Source organism: Lycium barbarum, chromosome 2 (genome assembly GCF_019175385.1).
Source record: "Lycium barbarum isolate Lr01 chromosome 2, ASM1917538v2, whole genome shotgun sequence".
Lineage (NCBI taxonomy): Eukaryota > Viridiplantae > Streptophyta > Magnoliopsida > Solanales > Solanaceae > Lycium > Lycium barbarum.
Genome location: NC_083338.1, coordinates 117,993,263 through 118,015,324, shown reverse-complemented (window position 1 = coordinate 118,015,324; position 22,062 = coordinate 117,993,263). Strand labels below are relative to the sequence as shown.

Below are 22,062 nucleotides of genomic sequence, written 5' to 3'. Positions count from 1 at the left end.
AGATTTCTCAATTCGCTCCTAATTCGCCCATATTCATGGTCATGTTACCCGACTTCGTTCATTCATGTAAAATGCTCATTTTCATGATATTAACATCATTTATAACACATTCATATCGCAACATAACAACAATCAAGATTCAATTCAAACTATTTCTCAAAACGTCACTATTCATCATTCATGACCCATTTTCCTATACTCACCCAATGTCCAAGCATTTTAACTCTCAAATACCTTAAAAAACATATAAATGTCATGAATCTTACCTTAGATGATGTAGTAACAAGCCTTGGTTCATAATACTTCACTTGAGCAAAAACCCTAGTTTATCTCCAAGAGATTTCTTGACTTGAATGGTCCTTAATGGGTTTGCTCACACTTGATTCACTTGTTTTATGTTGTTGATCACTAAATATCCTTGAAAACTTGAGGAACATATGTAGAGAGATGTTTTAGAGAGAAGGGGTGTGAAGTGGAAGTGAAATGAAATAACACTTGGCCCTTTCATTTATTGATCCAAATCTGTCCCGACCACATATACGGACCAACATACGGTCTGTATAAATTGTACGGGCCGTATGTTTGGTCGTACATTTGATCCAGAAACTTTTTCCTTGCTGGGCTGGTTATACGGTCCCAAACATACGGACCGTATAAATTATACGGCCAGTATGTTTGGCCGTATAACTCCCAGGGGTTCTGAAGTTCGTTTTGTCGATTCGTTTGATATCCAATCCTTATGGAACCTTCTTAACACTTGTTCAACACTTCAATACCAATCTAAGGGATGTCATCACTAGTCCATTCACTTATGCATTCCCGGAAGATTTTCCGAGGTGTAACAAAATTAGTCCCTACGAACAACTTAACCATTTTAGTCCATAAAGTTTAGCTTCACCTCTTATGGTTTATGGGTTTGAACTGTCTATGAGTTTCATGTGGTATGTTTTTTCACTCACTAAGTTTTTCTGTCTGAAATCTGTTAAGGTGAACCAATTCTGTATATGGTTCTTAAGCAATTTCTGGATCATGTTTTCTTGTGGTCTGTTGTAATGTTTAGACTAAGTATAAGTTATTCATGTCTTAAAGATCATTGTCCATATTTAAGGTAAAAGGTAGGGTATCCCTTAATGATTTTGTGAAAAAATGAAAAATGTGCTATATTAAAGAAAACTTGTCAGCTTAAAAATAGTAGTTCTAAGTGAAAAAGGGGGTGCAGACTCTCCTTTTCCTATGTGGGATGTAGGGTGTATGTTTCTTTATCATAAAAACCACCTCCACAAGCTTACTGCTATTTACTATGTGTCCTTTATGCTTGTGAATGTGAATTATGAGATATACCTAATATATCCGACATATACAACTTGGTATGCCTCTAATGTCTTGAGACCTATATATTTGATATATATGAGGGGTATCATCTATATGAGTTAAGGTTTTTGCCTTTGTTTCAATTAATGTACATTTGGACTTGGTTTCTTGTTAGTCTCCATATATTAAGCTTCTACTTGTTTACTTCTGCTGCTCCCTTTTATGACTGAAATTTGGACTTTCTTTCTCCTTCTTCTTTCCTTTATCTCTTTTAAAGATTCTGTTGGGCCCTTTAAGTATGGGCCAGACCCTTGGGCCTTATCATCCAAATTAACTGTGTGATTACAAAGTAGTCTTTTTCTTATATAACTGTATATACAAACACTCCTTCTCTTATATACCATTAAGTTTAGCACATAAATGGAGAGGTAAATTAGCACTTGGGGATTAAGCCTAAGCTTTCCCTAATGTCTACCATGCCCGGGGTTTATAGAAACCCCTTGGATCTTGTGTGGCATCAGGAATAAGAAGGTGAAAGTTTTCCTTTTTTGTGCTATTTTAGCATCTCTATGGGTGTGTATATCTATGGTATATTGGTTGGAAAATATGTATATTTTACTTTGTGGGCAAATGATTCTATAATCTGCTTCATTCTATTTGTATATTCGGACATGTTTCTGTGTTATTACAATTTATGTGGGTTTTAGTAATATTAAGCCTATAACTTTGCATTTTGGGGGCTGTTTCTTCTGTTTGCTTTAGTCCATAAGAGTTGATGTGTTTCTAGTCTATTTTTTTTTTAAGTGTGGTGAATATTTTATTTATGTGATTTAGTGTGCTACATGTTTATTTATTTAAGTGTAGTTTTGTTTAGATGCTCTCTAATTCATGCCTCCCTTCTCTTTGCTTGCATGAAATCCCATTATTTGGGACATTCCTATTGCATAAACTCGTTCGGCCAAAGGCCCAATATCCTCTTTGATCGAGTCCGTGGAGAAATAATAAAGGCAAACTTACTCAAATGACTACCCTATTATAGCTTCCTACCATTTGTAGCTAACCTTTTAAATATTACCATTTGTAGCTACATTTTGGCAAAAATTGTGTATGTTTTCGCGTGTATTTGTTGCCAACAAATACATGAGAACACTGTAAAAAAAAAAAAAAAAAAGGATCTTCGATTTTAGCCTTTAACGGTGGAGCTATTAAATTAGGTATTAATATATATATATTTGATGTATTTTAGTGATATTTTTTTGCTTTGATGTATTTCAGTGATTTTTTTTTAATGTATTTTACTGATTTTTTTTGTTTTGTTTTTGATGTACTTCAGTGGCTTTTTTTGATGTATTTCAAATACATTGTGTACATTCCAACTACATATGAAGCCAAATATATTCAAATTTTTGTGTATTTGAATGGATTTTAACAAATACATTCAGATACAAGACAAAAAAAATTCAAACACATGACAAATACATTCAAAAAAGTGTGTTTGGCTATTAACAATACGCTAAAAGATACACTCAAAAAAATACAAAGACAAATACATTAAAAAACAGTGTATTTGTGAGATGTAGATTTTTGAATGTATTTGTATTTGGCTTTTAACAAATGCACACGGCTAGATCTGAGACACTACCACCACCAAAAACCCTAATCTCTCCACCACCACCAAAATCCTAATTTGAGACACCACCACCACCAAAAACCCAAATCTGAGACACCACCACCACAAAAAAAAAAATCCTAATCTTTACACCACCAACAAAACCCTAATCTCTCCACCTCCACGTCATCTTCTCCGCCGCCATCCCAAATTCAGTGTCATCGCTGCCACCACCAACAATACACACGTCCAGATCTGTGCCATCGCCTCACCGGATAGAGTGAAAAGAGAGAGAGAGGGGTGAACACAGAGGGAGAGGGAGAAGAGAGAGAGGGGCGGTGGAGAGAGAGGGGGGTGAGCACAGAGGGAGAGGGAGAAGAGAGAGAGGGGCGGCGCGGCCATGGTGGCGGTGGTTGAGAGAAGGGGAGAGGGATTTTTAGGGTTTTGAAAAATGAAGAATCTGAAATGGGTAGTGATTGGGAAAAAAGAAAGATATATGTGTTTGGGTATGTATTTTTGATATAGCTACCATTTGTAATTTAGAAAAGTTAATTAGCTACTAAATATAATTGAATAAAAAGATAGTTAATATTAATAATTAGGTCTTAAAAGAAGCTACAATGAGTAAAAATTCCAATAATAAAAGGGAAGTTGATATGTTTGAAGGCCCAGCTAATGGGTGAAAATGGCACTGATGGGCTTGGGTAGGCCCATCAGTTTAAAAGAAATATATTCCTCCTTCTCTCTACGTTATTTGTATATGTATGTGTTGTATATCAAACATGTGAAATAGTGGAACCCCTATGTATGTGTAGACTTAGGAAATCAAATGCGTAGTATTTTAGGAAGTCGCTCCAAACTCTTTTTCAAACTCGTTTAATTCTGACTCTTTTTTTGCACAACTGAAAAAATTGGCATTTAAGTATGATTTTGTTAAAGGCTAATAATTGAACACATGTTTTGGATGGAGTAAATTATGTCTTTCTCAAAAATGGCGAAACTGGCAGTTATTTGGGCTTTCTGGTAACGAAAATCTGGGATTAGTTCATTTTTCAAAGAGGGAAGAATAATTTTGGGCCTTCAGCCCATTAGCTTAAATCATTTGTGAAACTTGTGTAAAAAACCCAATGGAAGTGAATTGAGTTGGAAAATGGAAGAGATGTGGTTTACCCTTAATGGACAAAATGAGCTTTGAGGTTTTTGACACTAAACACAACCTGGAAAATGACTTGAAAATTTTGGATCAAGATTGAAAAAATTCTGGAAGAAAAGAGCTTTTTTATTCCAATATTTTCAGCCCAAAGGATTTATTGGTCTAAAAAATATTTGGACCAAATGGAGGTATGATGGATCTTGGACTGTCGAAATGGTTAGACTGTATGAGCTTTAATAAAAGTGATTTGGACCTAAAAAGACTTTCTTTTATAATTATATATACCTATGTGTAAATATAGGAGAATACTCCATATTTTCTTATATATAAAAACCCATAAGAACTAAACCTATTTTATTAGGACTAGAGTAGTAGCGACTCTACTCGCGAGAAATCTCGGGTGTGTCCTAGTCTGGCAATAAAGTGAGTTGAATACTTGTGTGAATTTTTTAAAACCAAAATCCCTTTTTACAAGGGGAATTTTGGCCAAACTTTTTCTTGAAATTATGATATGAGATGAAATGACATTTTGCGGAAAATTAAATACGTTTGAACAAATAAATACATTAATCACACATTGAAGCTCGTAGGTCAACCGTATTCTACGGATCTTTAATACTATGGTGCATAAAACCTTCCCTAGGGGATCACCACAACCCTTACCTCGAACTTTGGTCCTAAAGAGTTTTACTCATTTTTGCCAAAATCTTTAAACTTGGTTTTTCTGCTTTTCCATAATGAATTAGGTGGCGACTCTAAAATACTAAAAATTCAATTAGAGCACCAACAACCTCGTAGTAACTTTTATGCCTTACCCGCGTAAAAGCGAATCGTAACAGAGGGCCATATTCATGTAAACATGCCGTGAGGGCCATATTCATACAAATATGCCAAGAGGGGGCCGTTCATGCATAAAAATTATCGGATATAATCAAAGGATCAAAGCGATGTAAAACCGGTCAGATGACCGTAGTATTCGCTCCAAAGATCAAGGCAATGCAAATCCAACTGGATGGCTACAATATTCTTCATCAGAACCAACCAACATTCCTTAGCAGGTGGAAACAAATTTATAGCCGCCAGACGAAGCAGGCTGATCAAATCAAATCCAGACAGATGCAGAGCAAATGTGGAACTTTTTCTTACGCAGCCGGTCTATATAGGGTGCCCATGAGAGTCAAGCTCTCCGTCTAGGACTTGGAAGATCGCTCCTCCCCACTCAGCCACGCAAGAATGCTTATTTGCTTATATGCTTTGTTTGTTTTTCTTTTATTATTTCGCAACCGGTCGGATGCACACCGGAAAACACACAAAGGCGTTCCCGCATAAGGGATATCCTTTTCCTCCGTTCGACTTGAACTACAAGTGACTTGATTCCAAAAAATAGGGATATGTAGGCGGACTCAATACCAGAGAGTCAATCACACTCCAACCAATCACTTCAGACTTCTCAGTCTGATAACCAAAAAATTCAAAATTTGATTAAATTTGCATTTAGAAGTCTAAATTGAATTGAACTACAAGTACCCTAAATTCTCATGTAACCTGAGATATGTAGGAAACCCAAAAATTAGGGTCCGACTGCATATTTGAAATTGCATAAAATGAGAGGTAGTATGAGTTGGGTCAGTCAAAAATTAGTGTTAGTCAAATTTCGTTGCTCAAGGATGGCGTTGCCATCCCTGAACTTCGAAGAGGCATTTGTTGACTCCTAATTTTGGACCTCCCATAATTATTTTAATTTCTCAGAGCCTTTGAATATCAAATAGAGTGAAATATGTATTTTTCTACAAGTCAAAATGATTTTATAAAATTATTTAGTTAATGTTTTGCCATTTCATTTTGCAAAATAACCTCTATAATGTTATTAAATCATTTAGAAAATTCTTTTATATATTTTATAATTAAATATGAAATTAGCTAATTTTTATTAAGAAAAGCAGTTTAGAACAATTATTTTTTTAATTATTGGAATTACCAATTAGCAAGCATTTTACTCTGTTTAATTCAAGGTATCTGATTAATTGAATGAACTAATCATTTTGCCCCTCAATTCTTAAATTTGAATTTGCAATTTTTGAATTAATTTATCTGGCAATTGTTTGCTCGGTAATCAATTGTGGCTGCAATTGAAATAATCAATTGTTAGTTAATTATGGCCATGGTTGAAATAACCAATCTCGTTGTTTAGATCATTAAGGTTTTTTTTTTCAATTAAAGACCTTTTATGCAATTGGCCGTGTATCTATAATTAATTAATTAATTAATTAATTAAGTGTTGTTAATTTTTGGTCATAATTGAAATGTTTAATCAATATGCACTTTCAATTTTTGGCTATCTTTTAAAAGAGTCATTTTTACACTTCCAGGTATACACATACATACACGAGTATACAAGTATATATGTGTATATACATGTATACCGTGTATAAATGTGGGTTGCCCTTCTTCCCTTTCAAAAATTTGAGCCGAGCCCAGGCCCAAAGGACCGAGACCCGGCCCAACACGTCACTAAGAGGGGAAATGCCTCTATTCCCTTTCATTTTTTGTCTTCAGTAACCAAACGAACCTTAAGGGTTCTCTGCCATATGAGGAGGTAAACCCTAGCGCCGCTCACCTTGATTTTCTCTCTCTTGTTTCATCAATGCCGGAAATCGCAAAATAAGGGCCCGCTTGGTTGCTTTTATTGCGTCATGGCCGAGAATGGAAAGAGCATTAATTGCTCTGCCAATTCTCAACCATTTCCACCCAATATCTACTCCAAACACGGTATAACTCTCTTTTCTCTTTACTTTTCTGTGAATCAACGGTCAAAACCTCTGAAAATCCTTAATGGTTTTTGTTTGCATATGTTTGAATATCGATTTTTTATTGGTTCATAAGGAACCTCTCAAATTGACTTCGATTTGTTCAAATCTAGCCGTTAATATGTTTGTGTGTTTGTTTCCTGGCCATTGGATATGGTTTTGAGAGAAGCAAATCTCAGATTTTCTATACTCCCACATCGGCTGCGAGCTAGGGTTTGAGAATTCAGGGGTTCTATATAAAGAACCCCATTCTCCACTATTTTGAAGAAGCTTTGGGCATATTGATATACCACTATACTAAAAAAAAGTCAAATTACCTAGGGTTTCTAATTATTGAGACCTTTAACTATTCGGCTAAATTTAAAATTTTCAAAGTTTAGTTGTTTCTTGCTTGTTTGTGGCTAAGTGTTGGGGTTGAGGAAGCAAAGGAGCTTTCAAGTTCGATCTCTTCCAAGGCTGCGCACACAAAAGATAATCTTCTTGCCCCCCCCCCCCCCCCCCCCTTATATTTTTAGGTTTTTTGTACCGTTTAAATGTTAGTTGTGTGTTTAGTTTAAATTAATTATGTGATTAGTATGTTTATCTTGCCTTCGTTGAATATGTGATTTAGTGGTGTTAGTTTATCATCATGTGTTTTAGTTAGATGTTATTAGTCTCAGAATATTGTTAGTCCAATAGGTGCCTAGTCTGTATTAGTTTACTATCTCACTTTAAATGTGTGATGTGTTTGTATGCAGTCTATAATCCTCTTGATTAGTTACTGTTTTAGATTTGATAATATAGATTGATTAAATATAGTAATACTGTAATGACTTAAGTCCCTATGTGTCAAGTGTCAAGCCTGTTTGGATCGTGTTCTCTTGTCTTGTTGAGTTTAATCATGTTTTGAAGTATCTGATCTCTGTTTATGTTATCATTTGCTAGCTTAGGCCTCCTCTAGTTGAGATCTAGCATGTTCAGTATTTATTTTGATTGGCAGTATGTTTGTTTTAACTTTGGTTTTGTGTACTAGTCAAGTGAAATCATGATTAATCTCTTGTTATTGTATGATCAAATGGAACAATCCCTATCATATTAAAATGTAGTAATAGTAGCTCAAACCATATTTAGCTAGTATTTTCCCTGTTAACTCTATTTGTCTTGTTAAATGCATTACTACAAACTGTGTTGTATGCCTATAATCAAAACTAGAATATGCATATGTTAAATACTTATGTGGTTGGGTTCAATGATTGGTAAAGGGTTATTAGTCATCTTATGACTAGTATGGGGTCTGTGTGGCAAATAGTTTGACTTAGTTTGCCGAGATATACATGTTTCATGTCTAAATTGGAGTTTAAGCATGACTTTGTTAACTATTGATGTATATAGCAGTGTAGGATGCATGTGGTTAATGTGTGTTCAAGGTGTTGGTTTAAAAAACAAAGGTTGAATCACCTTAACTAAGCCTTTTGACCTAAAATGCTGCTGCAAATGATCAATTACATGTTTTTAAGTCACCTGTTTACAGGCTCTAGTATTATTTGTGGTTAGTGAAGTCTAAACCAATTGATAGGAATCCTGTATGATTCAAACATGTGCTCTATGGTTGTTTGGAACGATCCGTTTTGCCGTTGCTGCGTTTTCGATCCTTTTGATCTTTTTTAGAGCTTTATTAGCTCATATTTGACCCGGGGGGGACCATTGGCACGCTTTTCGAGGTCATCAGAGTTGATTTGGGTAAGTTTTGGGAAATTTGGCTTAAAAGCAAAAAATGATTGACTCAAAGTTGACTTTTGGGTAAATGGACCTTTTTCAAAAATTCGTCGATTCCGAGAGGTCCGGATGGTCTGTTAGAACTTTTGTGTATATTCGGTTCGGTTCCTAATGTACTCGGGTGCATTTTGGGACTTGGTTTGGATTACTAGATTTGAGGTTTTGGGGGTTGACTCGGTCAACGGTGCCCCCGATAGAGATTTTGAGACCACGACAACGTTCGCAGCGCATTTTTATGAGGGGTAGGGTATATGGAATATGAGTAGGGCTTACCGAGCTGTAATCGAATTTTGGGTGCAAGTTATGAAATTTGAGTGTTTGACCTGGTGTCTGGTGCCCGCTATGGCGACGCCAGAACCGTTATAGTGGTGCTGCTGTTGTAGCAGAAGGGCTGCTGTAGCGGCAATGTGATTTGTTGAGGGACCGCTGTGACGGTCTGAGTTATCGTCATAGCGGGACCGCTGTGGCGGTCCTGACGCCGCAGAAGCGGTAATTGCTGAGTCAGAGGCCTTTTAATGTGTTAAACCTTAGACACTAAGTCATTTTCCCATATTTCTTCTTGAGGCTCAAGGAGGCGATTTTGGAGGGTTACCACTGATTTCTTCTCTAAGGTATCAATCTTGTCTCTAAATCATTCATTAGCTTTTCCTAATCAATAATCCATGCCTAGATTTCTCTTAAATGATAAGAACAAAAGGGGGTTTTGTGGGTTTTCTTCTCTAATGATCTTATGATGATAAAACCTTGTTTATTTGGTGGATTTAGCATGGGTTGACCTGACATTGATGGGTATTAGCTATTGTAACTTGAGTCTTCCATTTCCAAGGCTTAATTTGTGAATTGAAGGTTACGGTTTATACCCAAATTTGGGGGTTTTGCCTAGAATCCGAATTTCAGGAAATTGTTGTTGATTGATGGGAATTGATCACCTAGAACTTTAATTTCTTGTTGAGATCTTTAGATTTCTAATTTCACCTTTCTAGTTCATAAACCCTATTCCATAAGTTGGGAATTTAGGTCATGAATAGAAGTAGGGTTTGGTTGATGTTCTTCTTGATTCTAATTGTGTGGTTCAGATATGTTTAGACTTTCATTATATCGAGGCTCAAAGGAAAGTCAAGACCAAGGTTTGATTATTGGAGACTTTGTTGTTCGGCCTTCCAGGTAGGTTACGGTTTACCCTATGGTGAGACTTTATTTGGCGAAGCATATATTTAGACGATATTGTCGGAGAATGCATGTAAACCTTCGGGTATGAAGTTGGGTTGGATGTTATCTTAGGATGGGCCCTATTATGTGATTAGGGTTAGCCACCCCGTTGTGTTGTGACTTGTCTTGTTCTATTGTTGTTGGCTTGATTCCACGTGGAGATAGTAGAGGTTGAGACTATTGATCTATCTTGACCATGATATTGTAGTATCTTACTTGTTGACGTTTGATACGAGGATAGTGTTCTTTATGGCTTATTGTGTAGCCTTTCCATGATATTGTTGGTGTGTCCATGCGTGGTACTTGTGATATTGATTTGATTATTGACATTGAACTCATACATTGCACTCATTCTCATCCTTCATGATATACTGTTGACACATCGATGATACTTAAGGAAATACTGTTATGAGCTGGGCTCAATTGGATGAGAGTGACGTGAGGACTGATGTCCGATGGTTGTCCCGAAATCGAGGATGTGCGTAGCGATTGCCAAGGTTGTTACAGGAATCATAAGGTAGCGGTTGCCGAGGTTGTTGCCGGAACCGTGAAGTACATGGACTTCGCGGGTCCCCCATTGGTTATGCTGCCGAGATGCGATGTTCCATCATCGGAGTACATGTGTATCGGTGCGTATGCACGGTAGCGATTGTCGAGGTCTTTGCCGAAATCATGAGGTTTCGGTACATGGACTTCGCGGGTCCCCCTGGGTTGTGCTACCGAGATGTGATGTTCCATCATCAGAGTACATGTGTATACAACATATGTATTGCATTCACATTTCATACATTATTGCATTGCATTGTACTATGGCTTCTATTGTGATATTTTTGTGATGTACTTGTGATATATGGATTGGGCCTGAGTATTTTGAGACTTGACACATTTGGGTTTAGATGCTAAACATAGGTGATGACGTGTACTTGGATTCTAGCTCGTGTTTGACTTATACCTTGTTGATTTACCTATTTATCTTACTTTATTCACTTGATATGTGCTAGAAAAACTTAGTTGGCCTATGATACCTACCAGTACTTGTTGTTTGTACTGACCTGCATTCTTTAATGAAAGCAAAGTATCAGGAGAGATCGACTTCTACTCCTCGCGGTTGACTATTTCGAGAATTTGCTGATTCGAGTCTTACAGGGTGAGCATGTGGACGTTCGCTGCCCGAAGACTCCTCTATCTACTATGTCTTTATTTCCGTTCTAAGTCATATTTTTGATACTATTGATGTATATGTATCATTCAGACTTGTAGTATTTAGTTAGATGCTTTTGTATGACCAGACCAGATACTGGGGTGTATTTATATTATTTCCACTTTCTTATATTATATTTGTGAGGCTTTAGCTATTTTACTTCTTCCGCTATTTTCTATTAACTGTGAATGTGAAGTTAAGGGTTCGCCTACTGAGGAGGGAAAGGTAGGTGCCCGCACGCCTTAGTGAAATTGGGTTGTGACATTGTTTAACTTAGATTTGTATGCCCATATTGCATAGTTGATGTCTCTTTGAGGTTCATAGTAAGTTTGGTTATACGGCATGCCTGTTTGCATTACTTGCTTATATATTTCCAAGGATTTGAACTTGTCATTGCACATGATCTTTGTCTCATCTTCGTCAGTGTTAAAGTGCATATTCATGTCTACATCATTACTGTATATCTTAACATGATCCTTTGAGGGTTTTGCATAACTTGAAATTGATACTGAGGAACTACCATCATTAGCAATATGTTTATATGTCTTACTTGATGAAAATGGCATGTCAAATGTGCATACTCTTTTCAAATGTTAACCTGTTTTGTTCTCTAATGCATGATGGTCATTTTAAAATGCTACATGATCTTGCTATATGGATCTCTTCTAGAATGTTGGTATTAGTCCTAGGATGTCATATTGTACCCTTTCTCTTTCCCTTTTATATGTTTCTAAACATCTGGTACATACCATAATAAATAAGGATCCTTTGTGCACATTTGTTTGGTATTTTACTGAGTGTTGTGCCCTTCTTGTGGAATACTGTTTGTATGTTCTGACAATAGTATCATGAACATGTTAAATAAATTTAAAAATACAGGTTGCTTATGTCTAGATAAGAATCTAAAACTTGAATACGCAGGAGGTATACTCAGGTATACCTGAAATATACAGTTCTTGTATGCCTTTGGTATATAGGGGTTTGTATATTGAAGTACATTTGGAGTATATCACCTATATTGTGACTTGTGAATTGCCATTTGTTTATTTATTTTTAAGATGTAGCATGATATAAGAAGTCCTTTTTTGTGAAACTTGTATAGTTGTTAGTTCGAGTACTAGCTGCGTGTAGAGAAGGTATACCCCAAAATACACTAAGTATACTCTAGGGTCCTGTATACCATCAGTATATGTGAAGTGGTACACGTAGTATATACAAGGTATATCCTCTGTTATAGTGGCCCATGAATGTAAAGTATACAGTTTGGTTGGGCCCTTTGCGTGCTTTGGTATATTGGGCCTTTGTGTGCTTGCCTTTACTATTTTCGTTCTCCGATTGGTATTTGGACTTTCTGTTCTCCCTTTTTCTCTTAAGGTTTGATCCTATTTTGGGTCCAAGCCTCGCATTATATTGATCTATTTGATTTAGATGGTTAAGTACATAATTGTATATGCATGTGTAATTATGATCAGCTTGCTTATTTTAGTTTAGTATACAAATCTTGACCACCTCCTAATCCTTATCTTCTTTATGTCCCATTAGAATACACGCTGGGCCACTTGGGCCGTCTTCTATGTATTTGACATATGTTAGGCCTGAGGCCTAACTTACTTTCTTCTATCAAGTCTGATTGGAAAGGGAAACAAATATTGATACTTTGAAGGTCCAACCATGGGTGAAAATGGTGAAGGCCCAGCTATGGGTGGAAATAGGCAACTGGTGGGCTTTGGTAGGCCCACCTGCCTAAACTTTCCTTTTTATTTCATTCATATATGTGTATGTATTTGTAAAAAATATATTTATATAATATTGAAACCCTTGTGAATGTTAGAACTTAGGAAAACTTTAGTATTATTAGGAAGTCGCCCGATTGATTTTTAAACCTGGACTAATCTTAATTTATGCATGAAAATCGGTAATGAATGATCTATAAGTTTTCTTTGAGTTTAAATAGGTTTATGGTCAAGTCTAAATAATTTTCTGAAAAATTGGAACTAAGTAGCATTTTTGGGCCTATCTGCCCCTCATAGAAATCTAGAAATGATAAAGGATAAGTTTTGGGCCTTAAGCCCACTTCAAAACGTTATAACCATTTCCTGGTGGGCTTCAATATGAATTGGACTAAATCAAAAAATGAACTTAAGGGCTGTTTTTCTGGTGAAGAAGGGCGTTTCTTTAGGACTTGAACCAAAATTTTTGGAATAGGCCGAGGAGTTAAAAATCTAGAATTTTCAGAATCAGAAATGGATTTATTTTGCCTAAACTTGGATAATTTTCTGAGAAGGAACAAGTATCTTTGGGGCCAAAATCCCAACTTAAAGGGATAAAAACAAGAGGACATATACTTGGACTGATCTTGAGATAAGATGGCTTTGGCATTGGAATATGTTTGACATATATGAGCTTCAATGGCATTAAAATGGACTTAGCAAAAATCTTTCAATTCCTATATATACTTATCAAAAATAGGAGATATATATATATATATATATATATATATATATATATATATATATATATATATATATATATATATAGATAGATAGATAGATATATGTATAAAACCTATAAGTACTAAACTCATTTATTTGGACTAAAATAGTAGCGACTCTACTTGGGAGAAATTTTGAGTGTGTCTTAGTCCGACAACAAAGTGAGTTGAACACTTATACGGATTATCAAACCCAAAACCCCCTTTTCATAAGGGGACTTTTTGCTGAAATTTTGAGTTTAATGATAAAAATATGAATGACATTTTGGCTGAGATTTAAACACTTAAGCGAATAAATACAATAATCACACATTTAAGCCCGTAGGTCAACCGTATTCTACAGATCCTTACTACTAGGGTGCTTAAAATCTTCCTTAGGGAATCACCAGAACCCTTACCGAACTCTGGTCCAAAAGGATTTTTCTCTTATTTGAATAAACCCTTTTAACCCGATTTTTCTAGTTTCCTTAATAAATTAGGTGGCGACTCTAAAAATACTAAAATTCAATTAGAGCTCCAACAACCTCTTAGTAGCTGTTATGCACCCGCGTAAAAGTGAACCGTAACATTAACCCTAACGGGTGGAGGGAGGACCCATTTATAGAGGTTGAGACTTAATCCGGTACGTCCATCAAGTAACCAATCTAACAGACGAGATTTATTCTCCATTAAATATTAGTTATGGGTTTTACATTAATGGGGCCATATAGTCGAATTAATAAAAGTCTAAAATTCTCCCTCTTGGCCTAATGACCACATAACACTAATACTAAATGACATAAAACATTAGTTGCGCATAAAATAAATCTCTTCTATAATATCCATCATACATACCATAACATGAAAAACCACTAATGCGAATTATGTCGGTTATACATAATTTTGTGCTACATACTCCCTTCCATATACTACAACATTAGCAACTTATCATAATAGGTTTATAAGCTATAAATCATTTAACATTATGGTCCACAACAATGTCTCATTGAGACTTATCCTGTAATATCTCTAAACAATAATGTATACACCATTATGAGAAATAGGAAATTCATTAATGTATATCCTAAACACATAATTGAGCTTAGAGTGTCAAAAAATCATAAAACGTTAATCATAAATACAACCAAGACCCATTCTATGTACATGTTCTTTAAATGTCTTTGGTTTTAAACCTTTTGTTAACAGATTTGCAATCATGAGATCAATTCTAATATGCTCTAGTGACACCCTTTGTTTCTGAACTTCATCCTTGATAGTAAAGTACTTTAATTCCATATGTTTGACACCTTTGGAGTACTTATCGTTCTTGGAGAAGAACATTGCTGCAGTATTATCACATTAAATTTTCAGCAGCTTGCTAATGGTATCGACAACCCGAAGTCCTGAAATAAAGTTCCGCAGCCATAATGAATAAATTGTTGCTTCAAAACATGCCACGAATTCTGCTTCCATTATAGATGTAGCAATGACGGATTGCTTAGCACTCTTCCATGATATTTCTCCTTCAGCTAATAGGAACAAGTAACCAAAAGTGGACTTTCTAGTGTCAACACATCCACCATGATCTGAATCTGAGTATCCAATAATTTCCAAGCTGTTGAATCTCCTATACGTGAGCATGTAATCCTTCGTTCCTTTTAGCTATCTCAAAAATTTCTTCCAGTGATTAGTTCCTGAGTTACTCTGATATCTTCCTAGCATTCCGACCGCAAAACTAATATCCGATTTTGTTCAAGTTTGAGCATACATCAAACTTCCAACAATAGAAGAGTAAGAAATTGACTACATTTCTTTTCATTCTACATCATTCTTTGGACACTACATGAGACTAAATTTGTACCCCTTTTGAATTGGAACAGTTTCTGCTGCACAATTGTTCATGTTAAATCTCTCAAGAACTCTTTCGATATAACCGTTCTAAGACAGTCCCAATAGTCCTTGTAATCTATCATGGGATATTTCTATACGATATGTCCAAGTGCCTTTTGTTTTGATGATTGTTAAACTATTTCAGAACCAGATAGAGACCTGGTCTGTAACCTGCTCTCTGTGCAGCTTGCACAGTCAGTACAGAATAGCTGTAAAGCCAGGCCACTTGCTACACACAAGTATGGCTGTGAGTTGGCCCATTCTTTAGGTCAAAGTGAATGAGTGATCTCTATCCATCCACATGCTCCCACTATATATACAACATGATGGCAACATATTGAGCAGACTTAAAAACCTAATCTAAATCGTGCAAAGCTGCCGACACAAGCTCTCAAGATCTCTCAAAAACAAAATCACCTACAAGTTGAAGAACTTAAACCAGACACAAGATTTAGACTAAGTTCTTCATATTGTTGTGAGTCTTTGTTTGTTTGTGCTTAAATTGTAAACCTACTCTTCTCTGTAAAGGAAGCTGTTTGTAGGTAGATCAAAAGTCTCAAAGGGTGCTTGTTGGAAGTGTGCTTCCTTAAGCTATTGAGTGGTACATTAAGCTAGGATTACTATAAGTGTATTAGTGTCCTTAGCTAGAGTTAGCTAAGTGGAGTTGCTTTATTGCAAGTGTCACGACGCAACCCGCCATGACTAGCACCCATCTAAAACCTAGTGGGCGAACCAACACACAAAACACCTATTCGTTCAATCCGATTTTTATATTAACCAAGCTAAACAATATTACTCATTCAAACATCAAAGAACAGAATAAGTCATGCCATAAATACTGAATTAAGTGCGGAAGTTCTAACTATTACAATCCCCAAAATTTGAAAGTCATCGTACATGACTCGAAGCTAAAAACATGTCTAAGAATCTGAAGTCTAACAAGTAAGTAATCCATAATGTACAGAATACGAAAAGACATCATAGCAAGAAGATCTTTGGGCGGCCTAGCATGAGAAGAAGCTCACCCAAAATTTATCAACAAGTATCCTCCACGCTAGATGTGAGGACGAGTAGCGGTCTTTGTATCACAATCTGCACTCAAAAGAATGTAGCAAGGTAGTATCAGTACAAACACTATGTACCGGTAGATATCATAGGCCGACTAAGATTAGTATCATGTATATTTCATAAAATCAATAGAATAAAACAAGCCAGTCAACAGTCATGAATATTAACAAATCACCGCAAGTCAACCAACAACAATCCCAATCAAATCACCAAGATGTCAAGCATCACAATCACGTAAGTCACAACAGAATATAAATTTATCATAATAACCTCACTCGCTGTACATACATGCTAGCTGATATCTTAGCTCAGTAGCCATGACCTGCAGGGGACCCATGGTGTCCATGTACCACTCGTTCCGGATCCACTCCTTGGACCCGAGCACAACCCTCCGCCCCGAAATAAACCTCGATCGCGGGACGTATCAAAGTACCTCTCATTTTCGAAATGATTCTCGGACCACGAGCCCATAATCTAGGTCACATGAGTGCCTTTCCATACCTTTTACAGAACATCATTTCTTACCTTTCTAATATCAACAATCAACTCATCATTTCGTGTCACAATACCCTTGAGAAGATTATATTAGCTCCTCATCACAACACATCCACTATAGATTCAATGACACAGGAATAATGGCACGGAGCCTACACAATCACTCAATCACATTCGCGTAGGAATTTAGCCATACAATACCATGCATGAAAACTAGACATGCTTTCTCCTAAGGAGATCATAAAACATACAATCAACTAACCAAAGTCTAACTTAAGTAAACCGTAAACTACCTCGAAGTAGAACTAGAATACGCAGGTTACTCTGCTACAAACTTTCCTTTCCTCAAAGCCTCAATACGTTCACGGTCTAAAAATAGAAGGCTCAATGAGTCACATTGCTCAATTCACAAACACCAAAGCAAGAATACCCTTCCCTTCCCCCATTCTAAGGGTGGATGATTTTCTAGGTGATAAACAACCTATCAAGGCCCCTAGTATTCATTTACCATCAATTTATAAAACATTCTATCAAATATTCCCATTATAAACAGTTTTCTATGGCAAAGACCCCATTTTTGTAGAACCCTAGGTCTCAAATCACTTAGTTTATGATTCTAAATGTTCAATTTATGACAAATAGCCACTAATCAATCCATTTAAATAATAAATAAGCGATAATAACCCCCAACCCATCAAGTTTAGAAGGTTTATTGACATTCTATGGTTTATACTTCACTTTCACCGTTAGAGACCCATGAAGATGATTACAACAATGAAGGGAAAAGGAATTATAGAATGAAAAGCAATAGAACTTACCTCTCAAGGTTATCTTGCCCTAACTTGAAAATTCTCTCTAGGTGCTTGTTGGGAAGTGTGTTGGGGGTTTTGTGAATAGAGAATATGAGACTAAGTATAAAAATCCCAGGCCATTATTTTCTATTGACCGCTGAGGCGGTCAAAATGCGGCTACAGCGGTCCCAAAGGAAACCGCTTGACCGCTATGGCGGTCTACCCACCGCTATAGCGGTACCGCCATAGCGATCCACCGTCCGCCACAGCGGCCGCCAAGGACATGGATAGCCGCTGGCAGCGGTCAAGCCGCAGCTATAGCGTTATCGCCGCAGCGGTACACCTATCGCTGCAGCGGTCCATTTTGGGCAGTGAGCTCGACTTTTGTCTATTTTTCCCCCAATCACCCCATATTTCATCCAAGGCCTCAAAAACACAAAAAAACATACACCTATACAAAAAGATGCCCTACGAATCAAACTGCGGCCTCGGAATTCCCAACGGAGTCCTAATTTCCCATAACGACCGGAAGGGTCGTTACAGCAAGGGTGAGGGACTATGGAAGTTAGTTCCTAGGTTACCTAAGCGTTATTGTATGGGTGAAAGATTATGGGAGTTAATTCCTAGATTACGATAGAGTTGTAAACTGAAGTTGTTCGGTGTAGTAGAGTTGAAATCCTACTGGGGTAGGTCATGATTTTTAATCCCTTGAGCAAGGAGTTTTCCACGGTAAGATCTTGCCTTCTGTACTTACTGCATTGTATAAGGGAGCTGGTACTCAACCAGGTCCCTCATATATTGTGTTTGGTGGACGCACAACCTGCATCAATTGGTATCAAAGATGGTACTTTATAAAAGGTTAACACCTAAAAAGAATCTATGAAATAGGAGCCCCATCAAATATAGAAGAAGGAAAGTTATTCACAAGACGTCCCAGATTTAATGGAAAGTACTATAGGTAGTGGAAGACTAGGATGCACAATTTCATCATGGCTAAAGACTCACAACTATGGGATGTCATCTGTGACGGTCCCTATATCCCAGTTCACACAAGTGAAGATGGTAAAAAGACCACTGTCAATACGAGAAAGGAATACAATAAAGCTGACAGAAAAAGGGTAGAGAAAAACTATAAAGCTAAGAAGATTCTCGGGTGTGGAATAGGACCGGATGAGTACAATCGAGTCTCAGCTTGTTCATCAGCCCATGAAGGAACAACTTAGGTAAAAAAGTCCAATATCGACATGCTCACCCCTGAGTATGAGATGTTCAAAATGAAAGAGAGTGAATCCATTCATGAGATGCACACCAGATTCACCTCTATAATCAATGAGCTTCCCTCTCTTAGAGAAGTCATCACAACCACCAAGCTGGTAAGAAAGTTGCTTGGTGTATTACCTGACTCATGGGATAGCAAGGTAAACGCTATCTCTAAGGCCAAGGATCTTAGCAAACTGACAGTCGATGAGCTCGTTGGGAACCTTAAGACTCATGAAATGAAGATGGTCATGAAAAGGGCAGAAAAGAATGAGTGAAGAAGTAGAAGAGCCTAGTTCTCAAAGATGCAAGAGGAGACTCAAGTGATGACGAGTCTAAAATGGCCTATCTCACATAAAGATTTCACAAAATGATCAAGAGAAGTGGGGGACTTCCCATAACACGAAGCTCCAGTAGAAACTTCAAGGGAAATGACTACTACTATCATATATGTGGGAAACCTGGTCATTTCATGAAAGACTTTCCTCAAAACAAGCAGGACAGTTATGACAGGACTGCAAAGAGAAACCACGTCCCCGACAGGAGTTTCAGAAAGAAAGAGGTCGCTGATGAGATTGTAAAGCAAGCACTTGAAGCCTAGGGAGACTCCTCAAGTGAGTCAGAGGATAAAAATGACAAAGAGGAATTGTCCATGATAGCAATTGATGATGAAGCAACTGAGCATAAGTCAGACCTTGCATTCACGGCTGAATCTGACACGGATGATGATGGTAATGAGAACAAAAAGGTAAATTTCTTCGATATAAAGAAAAACATAGGAGTTTACTCTCAAAGGAAACTCATATCACTGTTAGGCGTGCTGATTGATGGGTATCATGCCCTGGTCGCAGAGACACAGGAGTTAAATCTTACTTTTGATAAAATAAAACTGGATAGGGAGGACTTGTGTGTGTTAGATAAAAATATATGAAAAATCAAGTTCATGAGAAAAACCAACAAATATCTTGTTGGAAAGTAAGAAAAGATGAGGAAATCTCCTTCAAAAGAAGAGAAGAAGCAAACAAGACTTTGTTGGAGCTTGAAGAGGAGCTGAAGAAAGTAAAGCTGAACCTCACTACGAAAACTAAAAATAATGAGCAGCTTAAGAAGGATTTAGAAAGGACTAAGTTTGATCTTGAAAAAACTCTCAAATGGATCTGGTTGTCTGATGAATTTACTTCCAGAAATGAGAGTTATGGAAACAGCAAAAGAGGACTTGGCTTTGTGGAGGAGAAGGCGCCCTACAATCTTCACAACAATCATGCTTCTAATATGGAAAACTGGGCATGCACACACGGGGGACAAGCTGATCACTACCAGGAAGCCTGTGAAACAAGGACTGAATCTGTTAAAATAGAAAGGAATTTGTCAAGAAGGGAACGAGAGAGAAAGGAACAGGTCCTCAAAAGAAAGGATCTCGAAGGAAGAAAAGGAACTGCTGCCTGAGTAGGCTAGAAGGACCTTGATCCATCCTTTCTAAAACTATAAAGGACCCAAGCTGGTTTGGGTTCCCAAATCCAACTACTGACATCGCCTAAAGGAGTGGCAGAGAGAAGGAGCAGCCAACATAAATTGATAAATTGTGACAGGTTCAAGATGCAAGACTGAGATCAAAAGGTCTCCTTTTCAAAGCCCTTATAGCAGGATGTGTGTCATATGGAGATGAGTTTTTTTTTTTTTTTTTTTTTTACAAATGTTGTAGGAAGGGATCTCTCAATGGATACAAAGAAGGTTAGGTACATCGTTAACAAGTGTTTTTTAGCTATATCTTTCTCACTTTTGTACCATTACAGGTATACATACATGGGAGGATCATTTGGCTATATCTAACTCACTTTTGTACCATTACAGGTATGCATACATGGGAGGACCATTTGGCTATATCTAACTCACTTTTGTACTATCACAAGTATACATACATGGAAGGATCAGGAGAACTTAAGCGCAAGCAATTCTGCACAGTTCACAGTGATTGCTGATATATTCAAGTTACCGTTCAGAGACCTAGTCTCCGTATCTCAGGTTAGTAATCCTTTCAGTACTCATAAATGTATTTGAACTGTTAAATTTCCAAATAAATTATATGTCCTTTCCTCTTCCAAGAAATTTCAATGTGCCAAATCGTCACCACTCACTTAAACCAATCCGTTGTCCTTTGTTAAACCTATTCCAAAAGCATCACCTCAGCCTCTTTAAAGGACTTCCCTCTCATCCTTCTCTCTCTTCACTTCCCCAAACCTTCGAAGCACTGGACTTCATTTGTACATCTCTCTCATACAATACTTAGTCCAAATCGCTCCACTTCTCTGTCTTGTTACCAAGTTCTTGCCAAACATCACCAATTCTTTTCAAGCCTAAGCAAATAGATTCCTTCGATACCAAAAAAAAAATTCAATGAAAGAAATTGTGGGTGAAAATAAGCATTTGCTTGACCATAAGTTGGACGGTGATATGAGTGAAAATATGGGTCTTCAGAGTCAAGAAGAGAGAGGAGAAGAGGAACCCAGTGACCTATCATTTCTCAAGAAAAGAAAGATGAGCACAAGTGAGAGACCAGGTTCCTCCAAGAGGACAAGTAGTAAAGAGAACCTACAAAATCAAAAGGTTCTCTTTGGGAGAGTTTTTTATGTCAAGTTGAGAGAGGAGCCAGAAATGAAGGATTTGATGGAAATGGTAGAATTCCAAGAGTGGAGCCATCTCTTCACTAAACCACCACCATGTGTATATGAAGCAAAAGTGGTTGAATTATATAAGAATTTTCTTTATATAAGTGATAATGCTATAGCCCTAATAGTGAATCTAACAGAGTTTGTGCTCACTGAGTCGACACTTGGGAAAATCTTGGGAGTAAAGACGGCGGGACTGAGAGCTGCAGCAGATAAGAGATCTCCAGAATTCAAGAAGGTCATTGTTAAAGCTGCCTGGTTAGCTACAGAAGCTAGTCTCTGTAAGAGTGAGCTTAAGTCTGAGCATCAACTAGCTTTCGAGTTTGTCAGCAAGGTACTTTTGCCAAGGATGGAGGGACGATCTACCATCATGGTGGAAG

At 37.1% G+C, this 22,062-nt stretch overlaps 1 pseudogene; it reads right to left on the bottom strand.

Annotated features, from left to right (window-relative positions):
* The window catches only part of LOC132628800 (GDSL esterase/lipase 1-like), an 80,971-nt pseudogene that overhangs the window by 38,400 nt on the left and 20,509 nt on the right, over positions 1-22,062 (bottom strand).